Raw genomic sequence first — 7,351 nt, forward strand, 5'->3', positions numbered from 1 at the left:
TTTATGCTTCTGATAAAACATATAGAACATCTTTTAGACGTTTACAGTGTTTTAAATCTAAAGTGGTCCAAAAAAATGTGCATCAGCGTTAGCTTAGCGCTAACATAATATTAGGAATCCTATTTGGGGTGCTGACAGAAAGGTAAGGTTTTTGGGAGTTTTGACATTTATGGCCTGAAATGAAGCCCTAGCTCTAATAATCATGCTTCACCACTGGTTTGTAGCATATTAACTGTCATAATTATGTCACATTTAACATAATTTCATAATTTTGTTCATTGCATTGCAGTAAATAAATGAGAGTAGAATTTAGGAAAAAAGCTGTGAACAAACCTAATTAAACACAATTAGTGGTTAACTGCTGTTCACTGACCTTTCTCTGCCAAGTTAGCAGTCAGTGAAAAGTTATCTATTAGCATTTAGAAATGAAAGAGTGAATTATTGTATGTAAACATACAGACTTGTCTGCATCACATAACTCTTAGTCTGAAAACAAGTCCCACTCCAGCTCTGGACGTGACCGTAATCTTGTCATTATAACTCTTGAGGCTAATATGCAATAATAATGTTTTGTGGTTAAATAAAAAAGATTCAAAGAAAAGGAACCAGAGGATCTGTCACCTGACCTGAATTTCAAAGTGTGTTTATGTTCAAATTGTAATTAGCACAGTGACATTAAACAGAAAACAAGGTAGTTCAAATTTCCGGCCACTATAACTTCCACAGTGAGGTCTGGATTAGATCCAGAGGAATTAACAACACGGTGAAAATGGCTGGTGCACCATGTGTTGTGACAGAGAATCTTCCTCACCACTCTACACTCAAACTACACTTCAAAAGAAGGTTTCCTAAATGGTTCATGGTCTGGATGTTCTGTTCTGGGATAAATCTTCAATTGGTACATAATCTGTACATTATATACTAATATAATACATACGTATACTATTTACTGTTCACACATTTCATTACAAACAGGGCTCTTTGAAAATCCACGCACTGAAATGTTCTTTTTTGGCATCTTGATTTTTAACATAATTCCCATTTTCCAAAATGGACCGGCTGCATCTACACTGTCAGGAGAAAGGGTTCTGTACAGGCGAATTTTTGTTCATCAAGATACTAACAATGTTAATGTCCCCTCAAAGGTACAACAATGATCTTCAAGTGCAATTATGCGCTTTAATGAGTTTTAGATGTACACTACATTCACTTGCCCAGAGGAAAGGGGCATGTTTGTACCTTTTATATGAACTAATGTTTTAAAGCAGAAACATAAACAGCCTGCAGTCAGGGGTCCATGGAGTCAGTGTAACTTAAACATATAACTGCAAAGAAATATGGTGAAAATATGTTCCCTAATTAAAGCTACTGAAGACGTGGTGTGAGGTGAGGGTACCACCCCAGTGACCGTACCTGTTTTCTGAGAGTGCACTTTAATGGAATTGTTTGTCTAGATAATACTGATGCTTGAAAATAAGTCCAGAACCACCACAGTGGAACCAGCACACTTATGTGAAATGGATTGGGGTTGGGGGAAGGGTGGGAATAAAGACTAAACTGACTGGAAATGCTCACAAAATCCTTGCGCAACAACAACATGCATGCCTGCTCTCTTACAAATAAAGGTTCCTGAGTTGTTTGGGTTTAGGAAATGTCTTTGATTAGTACAGGACCTGTAGATCATGTGAAGCATCCGCTGGAAGGTTCTTCAGGGAACCAAAAGTGGTTCTTCTATGGCATCCTTCTTGGCACCTTTGTTGTTAAGAGGGTAGATACTCACCACATGAAAACATGTATATTCCCTCCTGAGTCGCTTGTACAAATCAGATAATATGCCGACTCTCCATGTTTGGGGATCCTACTTGTCCGAAAGTGCTGAGCGTCATGTTGGCTTATCCCAACCTAGGACGACCGGCCACAAACACTGTTGAGTCCCACCATCTCTACGCACTGGTCATGCCGTAATCCCGGCCAGCGAGGCTGCACCAGCAATTCAATTTCCTCTCCCACCACGGCGGACTGCCTGACATCATAATCCCAAGATTTACTCCGCTAAAACCCATCGGAGCAGGGGTCTCACCTAATCCCTGCAAATCAATTCACTTCAGGCTGGTTTGCTGCTATGGGAGCTCCTGCTATGCCACACTGTGGTGGCTACTGGAGGGGAAGAGCTGAACGTTCTGAGCCCAGGAGCTGTTTTCTCATGGCTTTGTGGACAAAGAGGACGGCTGACAAGTCATGCCAGGCTTTATCACGTAACCCAAGGAGATCCCTCGCTCTGAACTGACTGCTGACGAGGGGAGATGCCAGGGAGATGAGTGAGGGAGGATTACATAAAGCCAGAGTCTTCGCAGTCCTGGACTGAATCACAATGTTGAGTTCAGGGCATTTCCCACTTCATAGAAAGCAGTGGACATTCTTATGTCACTTAACCCATAAAACAGTGGTTTGGCCAGACAGTTTTTCCCTCATCCCGTATTTCAGCAAAGACTTTACTGGTGTCTGAGGGTTCCTTCTTTAGTTTTGGACTGTAGCCGTGAGGCTAATGTAGCTAACCGGTAATGGAAGCTTAACAATAAGTTTTGTAATAACCTCAACCTCAGTCAAGTTGTTAAATAATCTCAAATAGACTTGCTTATGTGGTTACTGACACTGTATAACAGGAGTGTCCAGTCTTATCCACAAAGGGCCGGTGTGGCTACAAGCTGGAGCTCAACTGATTCCACTTGTTTAATCAGGTGCTCAGCGTTCAAACAACTGATCTTGTTGGAATGAAAACCCGCAGTCACACCGGCTCTGTGGATAAGATTGGACACCCCTGCTGTATAACATACTGTTAGCTACACTAAATGACCAAAAGTTATAGTATATAGCTAAAAACAGTAGCAGCTGTCTTGAAGTATGGATTTTATCTGTACTTTTGTCCATTCATATAGACAACAGAGGGTCATACAGTGTCAGAAACTATATAAGCAAGTCTGTTTAAGATTACTGAACAACTCAAACCAGTTTGAGGGAAGTGTTGATGCTTTAGACATGAATGTGGTGTTAGCATCTATTATTTGTTAGCTACATTAGCCTCATAGCATCTGTGTTAACCTGCTCAAACTCATATGGACACACACCGATCAGGCATAACGTTCTGACCACCTCCTTGTTTCTACGCTTATTGTCCATTTTATCAGCTCCACTTACTATATAGGTGCACTTTGTAGTTCTACAGTTACAGACTGTAGTCCATCTGTTTCTCTGATACTTTGTTAGCCCCCTTTTACCCTGTTCTTCAGTGGTCAGGACCCCCATGGACCCTCACAGAGCAGGTACTATATGGGTGGTGGGTCATTCTCAGCACTGCAGTAACACTGTCATGGTGGTGGTGTGTTAGTGTGTGTTGTGCTGGTACAAGTGGATCAGACACAGCAGTGCTGCTGGAGTTTTTAAACACCTCAGTGTCGCTGCTGGACTGAGAATAGTCCACCAACCAAAAATATCCAGCCACCAGCGTCCTGTGGGCAGCGTCCTGTGACCACTGATGAAGGACTAGAGAATGACCAACAAAAACTGTGCAGCAGCAGATGAGCTATCGTCTCTGACTTTACATCTACAAGGTGGACTGACAATGTAAGAGTGTCTAATAGAGTGGACAGTGAGTGGACACAGTGTTTAAAAACTCCAGCAGCACTGCTATGTCTGATCCACTCGTACCAGCACAACACACACTAACACAGCACCACCACGTCAGTGTTACTGCAGTGCTGAGAATGATTCAGCGACTACAGGGACTTCAATGCAAACTGGTTGACCTATTCTTAGTGTTTCGGTCCATCCTTCCACTTTGAGAAGACAACTCAGCGCTGTGGGTCTGAAAGGATGTGTAGCTGTCAAGAAGCTGTTACTGAGAAAAGGAAATAGACAAAAAAGAGGAATATTTGAAAATCAAACAAAGTTGACCACTCCAAAGTCCAGACCTCAACATTGTTTAATGTGTTTGGCTACTTGGATCGCGAGAAGATTTCATATATATATATATATATATATATATATATATATATATATATATATATATATATATATATATATATATTATATATATATATATATATATATAAAATGCAGATGCTGAAAAATGAATAACTCATATTTAAATGCCATTTTGACTGGAAGCCAATTACATGAAGGGTGGTCTCTGACTTTAACACAGTACGGTATCTTTAAAAAATGGATGAGTTGGGGGAGGACAGTGAGGATACGGAGGTCATGGGGTTACTGGAGCAATGCGTCTCCCAGTGTGACTGTTCAGGTACACAAGAGAGTCCAGTCATTCCAGTCATGCTCTCCATGGAGATCCCTCAGTTTCTAAATCCTACATACTACATAAGCCTAATGGTGCTAAGTGCTCCTAATTGGGTGCAGTGTGCCACAGCAGGCCCTCCATTCATGCAACCATTTGTTATAAGGCTGTGTTTGAGCCTGTGGGTGGCTCATTAGAGCTTGCTGTAATTGGACCAACAGTGTAGGAGGCCAAGAGAAGCCAACCATGCGGTTTGTAAGGATTAACGGTGGGATGCCCTGGGTGTCTGACAGAGGAAATAGAGGAATCCACCCCTGCAAACACACAAAGGTGCTAATATTGTGCTGGGATAATGACCCTGCAAGGCAAACTGGATGTGCTTTTTCATTTCATTATGTTGTTCTTTATAATGGCTTTCGCAGGAGCGTCGGGTACTGATTATCGAGCAGTGGTCCATATGTACAAAACGTGACGTATGCTTATCATTCCAGACAAAACAATTCAAAGTGTTTTTCTTTTTCTACTTTTTGTAATGTTACATTTCAAATAACACACTTTGAATCAACAAACTAAAAAAAATATATAATTTTTGAAGTAACACATTTTACATGAATTTAATAAGTGATGGAGTCCAAAGGTTTAAGTGTATACGCCATAAAAATGCACCCTTTTATGTTTGGTGTCTTTCAGATCCGCAAGGCTGAAGCTTTAGCATTTTCTACAAAACGGTTGCTACTTTAGCCTCGATGTTTACAGTAGTAACCCAGCGTTCAGCGATATGAGAAGAAATACACCATTATACTTGAAGACGTTTCACAACACGATATGAATCAGCATATTTCATTTTCCTGAGGTTTCCACTAGTGCTACATTTAACCTCTTTAACTCTGTGGAACCACCGGTGGTTCCAAAATGCACTTCATCATATTCTTCATAACTTTCATATTTCATAAGCTACATTCTAAAGGTGGGGGTCGTATGAGAGCTGTAACTGTCTTCTTTCCAGTCAAATAGATGGGTGATGTCATTTTAAACCCTTATAATAAAAGAAGCTGAACTCAGATTTGAACTAAGATTTTTGGCTTTCAGCAGTAAATTGTAAGCATATAGCAATATGTGTATCATAAAACACATTTTCTGCTAATTTGAGGGGAACTTTTACAAAAAAGAAAAATTAGTTATTTCATGAAGTTACTGAATAATTTGCCTTTTGATTTGGGCATGGAAAAACCGAAATATACCTACAAGCATAAAAAGTGCTATCAAAAACTTTGAATACAACAGTGGCAGTTTCAGCTTTAGAACTACACGAGTTCCCCATAAAATTTCATCATAACACAACACTCAAATGACCAACATCGTGTGTGTATTGCTCATAACTTTTCAGTCCATTATTCATTACAAAGTGTGAAATATGGACTCTGTATCACTGCAGCCTGGCTCTGTTTGTTTCTTTGGTGCGAGCTGCTTCTATGGACAGTACAGTATGTGTGATTGTGTTCATGGAAGCCAGTGAAAAGTCGTCCCATAGGACTCTACTGCCAAGCTTCAGCCCCTTTCTACTCATTTACTCATTCATGAATTTCCCGTAACTATCTATGGTCTCTTCCCTCCATAGACCACTGTAGTCGTGCATCATTCTGTGGTCCTCGTTATGCCCATATTAGGAACTCCGGGTCTGAGCTCCTTATCTCTAAGGCCAGAATGAATAGAGTTTTTGAAAAATCGCCTCTATCGCCCCCTGTGGTAGATAATGTTCAGAACCCGATACGTTTGGTCCTGTGAACATTTTTCTCCCAAATGGATCCTCTGGATCCTCTCAATTACGAGGTCGTTAAAGAGCTACAATACTAATATTGCTGCATGCGAGCTAAAGCTACTGCGCATCAATCTGATGTCACTAAGCTACACTAAACTAAGGCGGGCTGTGGCGCTGCTCTGATCAGCTGTGCTACCTTATTGAAATGTTCTACTGTAGCGCAAAATTACAGGTAAACCCGTAAATAAAACCTCTGGGTGGGATATTTTGAGGCTAAAACTCCTTATCAAAAATACTACCAGCATTAAAACTATGAGGCTGAATTTGGCTTCTTTTTTCGCAGATTCTTGTTTGAATGTTGCCATTCCACCTTAAATGGTGCAGCAGCTGTGACTAGCTATCACAAACATTAGCAAACGAAACAAAATACTGACCTGTCGGTTCTGAGAAAGTTAAGTTAATGTCTCTCAGCTGTTAAGCGGAAATAGAGAAACCTCCTCATATCAGGCCTTTCAACCCTCCATGAAGCTGAACTCAGCTTCTTTTTCTCCGGCTGCTTGTTCAAATTTTCCCGTTCCACCTTAAATGGTGCAGCAGTTCAGAACGTGACTGCGGCACCACTTAAGGTGGAATGGAAAAAGTTGAACAAAAAGCTGGCGAATGTCCTGAGAAAAATGTTCCCAGCATTAAAATAATAATGAGGATATTCTGAGAGCCGAAATCAGTTTACCAGGGGGTGATAACCTAAATAAGGGAGTGCCAGTCTAATGACGTGAATTCAGAGCGCAGTAGCTTTAGCTCACATGTAGCAATATTCATGTTTCAACACTTTAACAACCTCGTTAAAGGATCCAGTGATATTCGAGAGAAGAATGTACACAGGACAGAACGTATCGGGTTCTGTGCAGTTTTATTTAACACAGGGGGCGCTAGAGGTGATTTTTCGAAATCCCTATTCATTCTGGCCATAGAGAAATGGAGCTTAGACCCGGAGTTCCTAATATGGGCATAAGAGCTCGGCGCCGACTACAAAATGACCACACGACTACAGTGGTCTGTTCCTGCTGTCTCTGCCTCCGGACTCCATTACCCAGAACCCCAGGCTTTAGCTTAGCTTCTTTGCAAAGTGTTGTCTTTGTTCTCAGAGCCTAACCAAGCCTTCCATTTGGCTGTTTGCCTCACCGTGTTTGACCATTGCCTTGTTTGTCTTTTGATCTTGCCTTTTTGCTCTGCCCTTTCAGTATGGTTGTATTTTCTGGTTTGACCTCATTTCTGGATTTTGGACATTGTTTTTTTGGACC

The sequence above is a fragment of the Colossoma macropomum genome, unplaced genomic scaffold (assembly GCF_904425465.1).
Source record: "Colossoma macropomum unplaced genomic scaffold, Colossoma_macropomum, whole genome shotgun sequence".
NCBI classification, from domain to species: Eukaryota; Metazoa; Chordata; class Actinopteri; order Characiformes; family Serrasalmidae; genus Colossoma; species Colossoma macropomum.